We start from the raw sequence: 13175 nt of genomic DNA on the forward strand, positions 1-13175 counted from the left end.
TGGAGACCTGCTCCGCACCTGCTGTCAGCTGGGAGAAGGACTTGCCCAGCAGCAGCCAGTCCTATTTCCCAGCTCTCCTCAATCTGAAAAGGCCCCCCAAAGTGCTGGCCTATTACGGGCCATCTGCCACCCCTATGGAAAGGGATCTGGGTGGTGTGACCCTGTTAGGTGACTCAGAGCCTTCTAACGGAGAGTCACCTGAAAACCCAGTGTGAGGGCTGCAGAGACGAGGCAGCTGAGGCCGGCAAGTGGAAGCCTTGGCCGTCACCGTCACCTACCAGTAGAGCCAGGAACAAAGCTGGCCTGCCCGCCCCTGAGCGGGGCTGCTTTCCACTCCAGAGAAATGCTTCTCTTTCCTTTTCTCTCTGTGTAGTGTTTCATTGTCAAAATGCTTTCACTTCGCATCTCATTTGATGACTGTGACCTTGTGAAGCACGCAGGACAAGTGTTCTTTCCTGTTAGAGACGAGGAAGTAAATTCCTCGAGGGGGACACACCCCGCCCGGCTCAGTCAAGTGCGCGGTGCCGTGCCCACGGGCGAGGAGGACTACTAGACGCGGCTCATCTTCCCGGAGCATCAGTCTGGGGGAGGGAAGGGTTTCGTCTTTGCCCTCTTAAGATTTGTGTCACATCTGCCAGAGCAGAGTCGGCGGGCGTCAAGACGTCGCTGAGCGCTGGCCTCTTTGGTGAGTGTGCTCGGTGGCAGGTCCGAGAGCCTGGGCAAGGGCCAAGGGCTTGCTCACTCCCCATCTGACATCTTCGAGGTCGAGCTAGAAACAGCCCAGGTTTCTTGATTCTACCACAGTGCCGTCCCCACCACACAAGTATCCATTCCCGTTTTGTTGGAGCAGCCGCCGGTTCCCTCGCCCCAAATGGGTGACTTGTCTCCCCTGAGGAGCGAGAAACCATGGCTTCCGTTCCGTCAGCTCCCTCGTGCATACTTTTATTAGGCAATAGACTAGTTAAGAAAATTGTTTCTATGTACTGTATATTTTGTACCTGTTTACACTTCTAATATTGATATAACTGATATTTTGAAAAACAAACGAAGAGGAAACATCCTGTTAAAATAAACCTAACCAGCACCAAGGCGCTTTGGTTGGTTGCATTTTTAGACCCATGTCTTCAGCCCTGATGCCTCCAGACCCTTCTCACCAGGGAGCTGGGTGGCCAGCTCTCTCACGCCCCGCCCCTGCACAGGTCACCTCAGGTCATGGAGGCCACCGTCCCTGAGAGCTAGGAGTGGAAGAATCCGGAGAAGTTTGACTCTGTGGAGGGGAAAACCGTAGCACAGCCGGTCACTGTGCTTCAGAATATAATAATGTTGGTGTAATTTGGCTTTATATAATTCTGTACAATGTACATGAAGAAAATAGGTCTGGGAGAGAAAAGCAGTATGTCAGAGAACACCAGATGCTGGATGTTCTCTCCCCGAGTCTTGTCTTGGCTGGCCAGGAGCAAAGAAAGGACCAGCGATGCCTGGGGTCATTGTATTCGGCCGGTGGCGTCTGAGCCGGGCTCACACCCACGTTCCCATCAACCAGAGTTAATGATTGTTCATGTTTTCTCTCTTGTGGTCAGTCGTTGTCACATTTTGATCTTTGTCTTTTTAAGAAAATGAAAATGTAAAATAAAATCTGCGTAAAATTGCCCCAAGGGCATGGGAGTAGGACATGGAGAGAGAGTGGAAGTGGGTCTCACCCACGCCCATTGTGGTGATGGCATCCCTCCTGGGACCCACAGCCCCGATGTCGCCCACACGCTTCTTGTCGCCCCCCCCCGCCCCCCCGCAGGACATGTCTTCAGTCCTGGGAAAAGAACAAGGAACACTTCTGGTGCCTGCCCTGCTCACCAAGCCTCCAGCCCACCACCATGCTCGGCCGTTCACACACGCCCTCCCGCCACACGCCCGGGTGCTGCGGGAATCCCATGCCTCACGCCAAAGCCCTCAGCCATGTATGTAGTGTTCCACTCAGTAGACGACTCCCAAGGCCCTGGCTCGGGTGTACTCTCAAAACAGGGAACTTGGGGAGGATGGGGTTTCGTGGGGGCAGAGGGTTAAGTTCAGTATCAATACCCCGAAGGGACACTCGGTGAACAGTTAAGGAGACCAGGTCAGCACCTTGGGCTGCCCCCCCCCCCCCCCCCCCCCGCTTAGGCCAGAGCACTGTGGTCTCTTCTGGTCTTAGTGTCCTCCTTCTGCTAGGGAAAAGGACCACAAACTTTGTGGCTTAAGTCAGGAGAGATCCGTTTCATACTTCTGGAGGTCAGAAGTCCAAACTGAGCCTTAGGGGGCTAAAATCAAGGTGTCAACAGGGCTGCGTTCCTCCTGGGTCCAGTGAAGAATCCACGGCCTCGCCTTCTCCCACTTGTAGAGGCCACGCTTGGTTCGTGGCCCTCGTCTCCTGAGGCAGTCACTCCAAGCTCTGCTTCTATCATCACATCGTTTTCTGACCTGGACTCACCTGCCTCGCTCTCAGCATCTTGCAATGGACTCTGGGCCCACCAGGATAATCCAGAATAATCACTTCATTTAGAGATCCTAAATTAATCACACCTGCAAAGTCCCTTTTGCCATGTGAGGCACTATCATTTTTTTTTTTTTTTTTCAGACAGAGAATGAGTGAGAGAGAGAGAAAGCACAGGCAGGGGTGGAGGGACAGAGGGAGAAGCAGACTCCCCACCGAGCAGAGAGCTGGACGCGGGGCTCAATCCAGGACCCTAGGATCATGACCTGAGACATAGATGCTTAACCGACTGAGCCACCCAGACACACCATGTAAGGCACCATACTCACAGGTTCTAGGGATCAGGATGTGGACTCTTTGGGGGGTCGTGTTCCGCTTACTACACATTCCAAATCCCAGGGCAATCCCCAACTCCTGTCCAAGGCCAGGCCATGTCCTCCGTGAAATGTCCTACGTTCTGGCATCAAAGTAATGTGCGTGAGTGAGAACGCTTGATGGTCGTCATGCCCCGCCCCTCCCTCATCTCAGCCGCCCTCGGCTGCCCATGGAAACGCACCCACCTGCGGCCGCCTCCTCCCGACAGCTTTCTTTGCTTTGATCTTTCTGTGACTTCATTCTTGTCCAAAGGTGGTCCCCATCCCTTTCGACTTTCCGTTGTTCCGTAGCAGTCCTGTATCTTTGTCCTGTTCCCAGGTGGCCTTAAGACAAGAGGGGTCAACCGTGCCGGAACCATTGCAACAGCGTCAAGACCAGTGAGGACTGGCCCCTTTAACTTTCACTCTGTTTTGTCTCCATTCCCGGGCAGACACCCCTCCCTCTCGGGGTTCCTGTCACCTTCTCTCTCTCCTCTCTGGCGTTCGTCAGTCTTTATTCCACATCACTGAAGGCTCGCCAGAATCCTCCTGGACCTCGAGGGTGGAACACCCAGCCCATCCTGCCCCCACTCCGTCCCTCATACAGAACCGGGGTGACCTTTCTAACTGGGAAATCCGAGCACTCTCACTCCCTGGCTTAAAGCCCTTCAAGGACCCCTATGACCTACTGCTGAAAATCCCAATTTTAGGCCTGCATAGCCGACCCCTCGTGAGGGCAGCTTCTCCATATATTCATCTTCTGCCTAAACTGAACTACCTCTTCCCTGAGCACTGTGCTGTTCCATGTCTCTGCACATGCTGTTCCCACTTCATGGCGTTGACCGCCCCATTGGCTCCACAGTGCACCTGGTACACTCCTTACACCTCAGAAGATGGCTCAGCATCACCAGCTGTCGCCGGTCTCTGCAGGCGGCAGTGATGCCTCCCGTTTCTCATAGACCCGGTTTGCACTCCTTCAGTCTTCACATTAGACTCTCCCCTACTTTGTATATAATGTTTTCCCGGAAATGTGTATAAAGGTGTATGTATAAAGACGAGGCAGAACACTTACACAAATCCTAAGGCAGACTTTATTCCCTGACAGCTAGAAACAAAGTTCCTGATTTGATGTGATTGTCAAGCTCCTTTTAACCCCGAGTCTTGTGCAAATTATACATGATTACTTAAACACATTAGAAGCGCCACTTAGGCATTAAACATATACACTTAAATAATCTGTCTTTAAAAATAGGGCAAAAAAGAATAAATGCAAATATTGTGGGTTGTAGAACCTGATAGAAACATCTGCAAATTCCAGATGGGATATAAGAAACATAATTTTAAATACAGAGCTCAGAAAGGAATAAAGGGAAATCCTAGTGTACCAGAAATGAAGACAAAACTACATCCAGGTCGTAAGCAGGTGAACAGTGGCTGCGTCTAACAGGGTGGGGTGAAGAGAAGGGTATAGAGGCCTTGGGACCGTGAAGATCAGAGTCTGAGCTGACATTTCATCCAGAGAACGTCCTCTAAAGACCTCGACTTCAGAAAATACATGGTTCAGAAAAAATACACCCAACTCCAAAAGACGATGTGCTGGGTGGTCCTCAGGAAGCAGATGCTGAAACATAGTTTCAGACAACAGGACACTGGGCTCGCTTCAGTCACACACATACTGAAGTGCAGGACGTTTACTGCACAATGACACTATAAATGGTAAAGGCAGAAGGAAGCAGGATTTCGCAGACAAAGTCTCAGACCAGGACACAGACCTAACCTCCATGGAAGGGAAGAGGAGTACAAGCAGGTTTGGGCAGCAGGAACAGAACACACTGTGGTTCTGACAGAGTTTGAGCCAACCAAAGGATTCTAGAGCAAATAATTCCTGTTAGGGGAGTCCTGTGTTGAGCAGAAACACCCAGACCCTTGCACTTTACCTGCTCCCACACTGGTTGGCGCTGCCCAAGGACAGCATGGACTTAGCTTGAAAGCCAAGGCATTTCCGGAAGGCATTAATGACCTGAGCTGTGGTCTAACTGCATTCCTTGTAGCTAGATGGTAAATTCTGAAAGATCTGTGTGGCAGAACACCATGGCCGTCACAAATGACAAAAAGCTTATGCCTCGGGCTGGGCTCTGGGTGATGGCAGTGGGCAGGGCAGCATCATCATTAAGAATCTAAAACCACAGCTTGTACACCATGGAGGCTGGAATCCAAATTTACATTACCCACAGGGCTGGCCAATCGACATAATACCTGGATAAGGGCCAATGAGAGTGCTTGTGGTTTCTGGCTGAGGAAATGCCAAAACAGGAGGAACTATCCCACAGTCCAGACCACAAGTCTGGCTCACTATAAGCTCACAATCACAAATTACAAAACCCACAAGGACACAGTCCACCATTAGTGAGACAACAAACACCGGGATCAAAATTTAAGAACCTGAATTCATTCAGGTTGTACAGATTATTCAAGATTGAATGTAACATGGATAGTTTTATAATGCTCCCAAAACTAACAGAGAGCAGAAAGTAGAAGAAGAAGCATGGGAAAAACCTGGTAAATAGAAACAAATCAAACCTTAAGAAAAAGCAAGATACCGTTAAAAAGAAAGTAACATTTGAAAAAAAAAAATTTTCTGGAAATAAAAGTCACTGAAACTTTTAAAACTCAGCGGACTGGTTAAACAGTTGACCAAGACACAGCCAAAAAGAATTAGTGAAATGAGCTACAGATGAGAAAAATACCCAGAATGAAAGAGAAAATCATGAATGGAGATATATGACATGTTTAAAAGCATAGACAGAAACACCTTCCATACACTTATCTAAACAGATTTTCTCATCTAGAAAGAAGTAATTAAGAAATTAGGAGGAAATACATTTTTAAAAGAATGGCTGGCAATCTCCAAGACTTGGAAGACATAAATCCTCAAATTCAAGAGGCCCAAAGGCAAAGCCACACATTAAAAAAATCGTGGTGAAGGGCGCCTGGGTGACTCAGTGGGTTAAAGCATCTGCCTTCTGCTCTGATCATGATCCCAGGGTCCTGGGATCGAGCCCCGCATCAAGCTCTCTGCTCAGTGGGGAGCCTGCTTCCCCCCATCTCCTTGCCTGCCTCTCTGCCTACTTGTGATCTCTGTCTGTCAAATAAATAAATAAAATCTTTAAAAAATAAAAAAAAATTAAAATAAATTAAAAATTAAAAAATCGTGGTGAAACTAGAACCACCAAAAACAAAAGGAAAATCCTAAAAGCTGCCAGAGAAAAAGACAGATTGACATGAAAGGAAAAAGAGTCAACGAAGACTGTAGAATCTTCTAGGACAATAACAGAGGTCAGAAGACAATGAGCTAACACCTGCAAAGTGGCGAGGGGAAAACCGTCAACCTAGATTTTGTACCCTGCTCAATTATCGCACACAACCAACGCCAAATAAAGACGTTTGTTAGAAGGTAAAAACTGAGAAGGAAGCAGTCATAAATAACGATAAATGGCTGAGGACTGTCTTTGGGAAGAAGAAACTTAAACCCAGTACAGAGGAGGAACAATCATAAGGAGAATCATGAGAGGGGAAACATAGTAAATATGGGTGTATATTAACATACATGGACTTCATAAAACAATAATAAAGATAAATTTGGGAGATATAAAACAAAGTATCTACAACACCAGACCACGTGCAAGACAGAGCAGGCGGCCAGTGAAAGCATCCTTTGGTCCTTGTGATTTCCAGAGAAGGGCAATCATACATATTTGTGAGTCAATCAGACCTACTTAAATGTTCCTAATAGCCCCTGAAAGAATAGGAGTAGAGTGGCTCCTAGCAGGGGGAGGGATGGTGAATTAGGAAAACTTGATTCATCTAACAGGGGAAAGGAGCAACGTTACGGTAAAGATCACAAAATAAGGTGACAGAAAAAACCCAAATAGGTCTCTCTATTCACTATGAATAGAAAAAATAAGTTCATCAGTCGAAACACACATTATCAGATTGTAAAGCTGAACAAAGATCCATCTCTATGCGTTGCAGCTGTAGTGAGAAATATTCGTTGGGGCATAGATCTTCTATTCTCCAACGACTGCCCCATGATTGCACTATGTCAGCCCTCCTCTCGGTGGCTGTTTGGTACCATGATGACATGTTGTCAAAAGTCCATCATGTTTCATAACTTGCCCTCACCAGAAAAGTCTCATTCCAGCCTCAGTCTGAACCCTGTTTGAACGTCAGTGGCAGTCTCAGGCAGAACGCGTGTCCCCTCCACCCGTCGGGCTCCATCTGTCTGGGGCCCCAGCAGCTTGGGGTGCAGAGAGCATGAGGTCTAGTCCTCAAATCCTTCCTCCTTTCTCTCTCCGGTCTTCCCACACTTCACCTGGATTCCAACTTGGGTCTTCACAAAGCCTCACTTTTGGCCAATGCATGGAGAGTTCCAGAAGGACATGAGGGAGGACATGCTCGTGTGTGTTGCCATAGAAACTTCAGTTTGGTTCCGCCTGGGACTGTGGGGCTCAGCTGGTCCAGTGGTGTCCAGGAGGGGGGATGGGGTAGTACTCAGCTTTACCCCCAGTTCCTCTGACATGGAGAAGCATTTCCAGAGGGATATCAAGAAATGTCTGCCCCTGACTCTTCCCAGAAATTGCCCCCCATGATATGGTCTGTGGCATGTGGGCACCCCAAGGGTCCCCCGCCCCCCACCTGCTGTGCTTCCTCTACAAGAGGGCAAGGAAGTGGCTTGGGTCGTACATTGCTCCACTGGGGTTCCAGGGGAACTGGAGCAGGGTGGGACTAGCCCCTCCTTTTCCCTGTGATGTCTTTAAGCCTTCAACAATCTCTACATTAAAAGCCATCTGTGGGGCGCCTGGGTGTCTCAGTTGGTAAAGCGTCTACCTTCCACTCAGGTCATGATCCTAGGGTCCTTGGATCGAGTCCCACTTCAAGCTCTCTGCTCTGTGGGGAGCCTGCTTCTCCCTTTGCCTGCCTCTCCCCCTGTTTGTGCGCACTTGTTCTCTCTCTCTCTCTCTCTCTGTGTCAAATAAAATCTTAAAAAAAATAAAACTTTTAAAAAGCCGTCTGCCGGGCACCTGGGTGGCTCAGTCGGTTAAAGCCTCTGCCTTCGGCTCAGGTCGTGATCCCAGGGTCCTGGGATTGAGTCCCGCATGGGGCTCTCTGCTCAACAGGGGGCCTGCTTTCTCCTCTCTCTCTGCCTGCCTCTCTGCCTGCTTGTGATCTCTGTCAAATAAATAAATAAAATCTTTTAAAATAAAAAGCCATCTGCGTCCATGTGCCAGTGTGCTCGCAGACTTCAGGGACTTTGGGGGACACAGAGCAAGGGCTCCTCTTCTTTCCTATGAAGGAAGAGGGAGCCTAGAAAGAGCAATGAGCGAAGTCCTGTGCTCCACAGAGGACACTGACTGCTCAGGAAGGGGAGGATGGCCAACAACGGCCTTCTCTCTAGTCCTCTGTGTGTGTGCACGTGCATGGAGAGGGTGTATCAGTTCCAAGGGGTGCTTCCTGGTAAAGCTCCGCAGGAGAGTGACTGTCCCAGTCTGGCCACAGAAAGTGAACTGTGGGGGCCTTCGCCTCAATCCCCAGACGAGGACAAAATGGCACTTGCTGTCTTGTCACATGCTGTTTTCAAGAGACAAGAGTAAGACTTGAAAGTACAACACGGTGCATGGGGCGCCTGGGTGGCTCAGTGGGTTAAAGCCTCTGCTTTCGGCTCGGGTCATGATCCCAGGGTCCTGAGATCAAGCCACACATCGGGCTCCCTGCTCAGCAGGGAGCCTGCTTCCTCCTCTCTCTCTGCCTCTCTGCCTACTTGTGATCTCTGTCTATCAAATAAATAAATAAATCTTAAAAAAAAAAAAAAAGAAAGTACAACACGGTGCAAAGTAAAGAGTTGTGGGAGAAAAGCTCTCGTAGCAAACACTCATCTAAAGGAAACGGACTAGTAAATACCTTTAGACAAAGCAGACTTTAACGCAAGAGGCATTACTAGGATAAAAAGGATCACTGTATTATTAAAAAAAAAAAAAAAAAAAAAAAAAAGCTCTAATGTACCTAACAGCATGGACTCAGGACATATAAAGCAAAAAATGACAGAATTATGATGAAAATTCTGGAAAAAAATCACAATGGGACATTTCTATATACCTCTATTTGATAAAACAAACAAAAAATTAGTAAGAATCTAGACTATTTGAAAAACCTATCTAATTTTATCCAAACAATTAGAGATTCTATGTACAAGTATATATGAAATGTTTACAAAAACTGGCTGCAAAGCAAATCACAACACATTCCAAATAACCAATTCTATTCAGACCCCTTCTCATAATCACAGCGTAATAAATTAGAAATAATAAAATACACAAAGTGTTTGTGAAAGAGAAGAATGATTTAAGGGGAAAAAACCACCTTTTGCTCCCATTCGGTTTTTTAAAAAGGTTTTATTTTTAAGTAATCTCTACACTGAACATGGGTTCGAGCTCACAACCCCAAGGTCAAGAGTCGCATGCTCTGGAACTCCTGGGTGACCCAGTCAGTTAAGTGGCGCACTCTTGGTTTCGGCTCACGATTTCCCGGCTGTGAGATCCAGCCCTGCATAGGACTCCACGCTGAGCACGGAGTCCGCTTCAGATCTTCTCTCCGCCCCCTCAACTGTGTGTGTGCAAGTGCCTGCTCTCTCTCTCTCTCTCTCATGCTCTCTCAAATAAATAAATAAATCTTTTTTAAAAATTGCATGCTCTACAAACATGTAAGCAAGAGAGCTGCAAGCTTTCATCTTATCACTGCTTTCCATGTTTGGTTTTCGGGAGAGCCTGGGTGGCTCAGAGGGTTAAGCACCTGCCTTTGGCTCATGTCATGATCCTGGGATCGAGCCCCGCATCGAACCCCACACTGGGCTCTCTGCTTATCGGGGAGCCTGCTTCTCCCTCTCTCTGGGCCATTCTCCCCCCATTTGTGCTCTCTGGCTCTCTGTCAAATAAGTAAATAAAATCTTTTAAAAAAAAATACATGTCTGGTTTTTGGAACAATTCCTACTGTAAAAAGTTTATAGCAAAAAAGTTCAGCTGATTACAGGATATTTATTTAATATCATCAAATATACAACTAGTAATCTTGAGGGGGGAATACACTGAGAGGATATGCAGTTATAAAAGTAACTTCGTGTTAAACATGTCAAAAGGAAGGCATATTTTTATTTTTCCACTTTTCACATATGCTAAAAGACAAAGAAAAATAAATTCAAGCAGTTAATTAACTCTTGGGTGATTGAAGTCTTTCATTTTATTTTGGTAACAAGAAATCCAAAATTAGTACTGAACGTCTCATCTTACATTTGTCTGAAAAAGAATGATCATTCGTTCATTCATCTAGGTGTTTCTCCGTGGGACAGGAGCTAATTAGTTGATTTCCTGGCCCCATCAAAATTCTAGCTGGCTTAGTTGCAGAAATGGACAAGCTGACCCTAAAATTCAAAGGGAAGTTCAAGGCATCCCAAATGATCCAAAACAATTTTGAAAAACAAGAACAAAGTTAGAGGACTCCCTTCCTGCTGGTAACATTTTGAAACATAAAATGTATGCTACCAATAACACAAGGACGGTGGGTAACCTGCTTTAAGATTAACGCACAGATTAACGCAGCATGGTGAGGGGGTAAAACTCACGGGAGGTAGGCTGTTAAAAATTAAAGCTGTATGTGTTAAAACTTAGGGCAACCATTAAAAATGAGGCATAACTAATAATAACTGTACAGTGAAAACAGAATTACTAAAAAAAGAAATACTCCATCCAAATGTAGGCAAAGAAAGAAGGAACAAAAGAAAGAGAAAGAAATTGCCGAAGACCTGGAAAACAAAGTAAACAACTAGTAAGACAGTCGATGGAACTACAATCCTATCAGTAAGCATGTTGAGTCTGGTGACAGGGTTCATATCCCTAATACATTCTTTTAAAAAGCACCTATAAACCAATAAGAGGGGCGCCTGAGTGGCTCAGTGGGTTAAAGCCTCTGCCTTCGGCTCAGGTCATGATCCCAGGGTCCTGAGATCGAGCCCCGCATCAGGCTCTCTGCTCAGCGGGGAGCCAGCTCTCCCCCACCCCCACTTGTGATCTCTGTCTGTCAAATAAAATCTTAAAAAAAACAACAACAACAATAAGAAAAGACTTCACAACAGAAACACTGGCAAAGGAAATGGAGAGAAAATTTGAAGAGACCAAGTGTCTAGGAAATGTGAAAAGATGTTCCATTCTCTTAATAATCAGGGACATAGAAATATCAATATAGGGGCGCCTGGGTGGCTCTGTGGGTTAGGCCTCTGCCTTCATCTCGGGTCATGATCCCAGGGTCCTGGGATCGAGCCCTGCATCGGGCCTTGGCGGGGAGCCTGCTCCCCCCGCCCCCGCCTGCCTGTCTGCCTACTTGTGATATCTCTCTCTGTCACATAAATGGATATAATCTTAAAAAAAAAAAAAAAGAAAGAAATATCAATTTAAAGTAAAATAACTATCATTTCAATTCAAACTCATCGTGTTGGCAGGGTTCAAAGTCCATTATCAGTAAGTGTTGGTAAGGCTGTGGAAACAGGACCCCATGCCCCGCTGGTGGGAGTGTCACTGGGCACCATCTCACTGATGAGCAATTTGTTGAATTTAGGGAAGAGGCAGGCGCTCCTGTCACCCCCTCTTCTGTGTCTGGGGGTCGTTCCCAGAGAAGCTCAAACATAGGCAATGAGACATGAACACACATGTTGCTGCCAGCAGGTTTGTTTTCATCCCAGGTGGAGGGGGAAGTTAACTGGACTTTATTTATTCAATGAAATACTATACGGTGGTTAAAATGAATGAACCAGATATTCTTGTTTAAACAGGACTGTATCTCAAAAACAATGATGCTTTAAAAAAAAAAAAAAAAACTGCAACCTGATATGGAATGAATTACATCATTCACATAAACATTTAAAATACCCAAACCAGTGGTATGCCCTGTTTACTGATGCACCAAGACATAGGTGGGATCTCCAACCTCTGGGAAGGGAAGGAAATGGACAGGCCCTGCCCTTATCTGTATCCATAACTTTCCACTCTTAAAGAGACATCTATCTACACCGCCCGCGGACTGAGCCCTGCTCCTGCCGCCTTCTAAGGCAGCTCCACCCCTGGCCTCCCTGGGGTCCCATTAGGTGAACAAAAATATTCTACTTTTCTCCCCCCTCCCCCACTCAAGTTAGTTCCAGTTGGGTTTTCTCACGTGTATCCAGGAGGCCTGCCTGTACTTTCTCTCTTCCTCGCCCCCCACCCCCATTTCATTTCTAGTTTTTGCCTCTTGCTAGATGTTCCATAAATATGGGTGTGCGTGAACCTGTCCAGGAAAGGGAGCCGCCAACTCCAAGCTCTCTACCCTTTCTTTTGGGATATCTCTCAAGGTTATAAAGAGCATTCCTGCAAGGGGCTGGAAGGCAACTTGGGGTAAACATGTCCCTTCCCACTCGGCCTCAGTTTCCTCCCAAATGCCGGGTCCGGCCCCTTCCAGCCCCAGCACTCTATGATTCTCGGAATTGTGTCCTCTCCTGTCGAAAACAACACTCGGGCATTTCACAAAAGCACCCAACCCCCTTGTTACCCTTGGAACCACAGTCCGCTTCCCTGGAACCCGGACTGCACAGAGCTGGTCACATGAACCCGGGCTCGCTTTGGTGTGACGGGTTTCTTAGATCCCTTTGTGAGCGCAGGTTTTGAAAGGGAACGACCCGGGTTCTGGGTTTGAGAGGAGCAGGGGGATCCGGCGGGAGGAAGGCTGTCGGAGCCAATCAAGCCGCCTCCAGACCCCAGCACGTCGCCTCGGCCGCGCGCGGCGGTTTGTGCGCGGCTCTCCCGCCTCCGGGTCTCGCCCGAGGCTGCCCGGGGAGGCGAGGACCCCAGGTGAGAGGCCGGGCTGGGCGGGGGGGGGGGGGGGGGGGGGGGCGGGGGGGGGGGGCCAGGCCGCGCGGTTCGGCCCGGGCTCCACGACGGGCTGGCCCGGGGCTCAGGGCGTGTCCGTCGCCGCCCGGCTGCTCGCTCGACACTGTTCGCTCCTACCGGCTGTAGATGGAGCTGTCTGGGTTCCTGCAGCCTCCGACGAGCCTCGGAGTGTTTCTCTTTAAACGGCCTGAGAGGGACATGCCTCCCAGGATGCAGTTTGTATCAACATGGCAGCTGCTGTGCAGCTCCCCTGCTGAAGAGGCGCCGGGACGGCAGCGCAGCTCGCAGCCGGGGCCGGGGCCGGAGCCGGGGTCGCAGCCGCGGCCGCAGAGGGGCCGCGCGCGGGCCGGGGGCCGGTGCTGAGGGCCGGGGCCCAGCTCGCGGCCGGGG

At 48.3% G+C, this 13175-nt stretch overlaps 1 protein-coding gene across 1 annotated transcript in view; it reads left to right on the forward strand.

Annotated features, from left to right (window-relative positions):
- The first annotated feature begins 12587 nt into the window (after positions 1-12587).
- ZNF777 (zinc finger protein 777) overlaps positions 12588-13175 on the forward strand; it is a 28821-nt gene continuing 28233 nt past the window's right edge. The window contains exon 1 of the mRNA XM_059396174.1: positions 12588-12746. The gene's annotated coding sequence lies outside the window, so the exon portion shown is untranslated. The remainder of the gene's footprint in view (positions 12747-13175) is intronic.

This window comes from Mustela nigripes, chromosome 4 (genome assembly GCF_022355385.1).
Source record: "Mustela nigripes isolate SB6536 chromosome 4, MUSNIG.SB6536, whole genome shotgun sequence".
NCBI lineage: Eukaryota > Metazoa > Chordata > Mammalia > Carnivora > Mustelidae > Mustela > Mustela nigripes.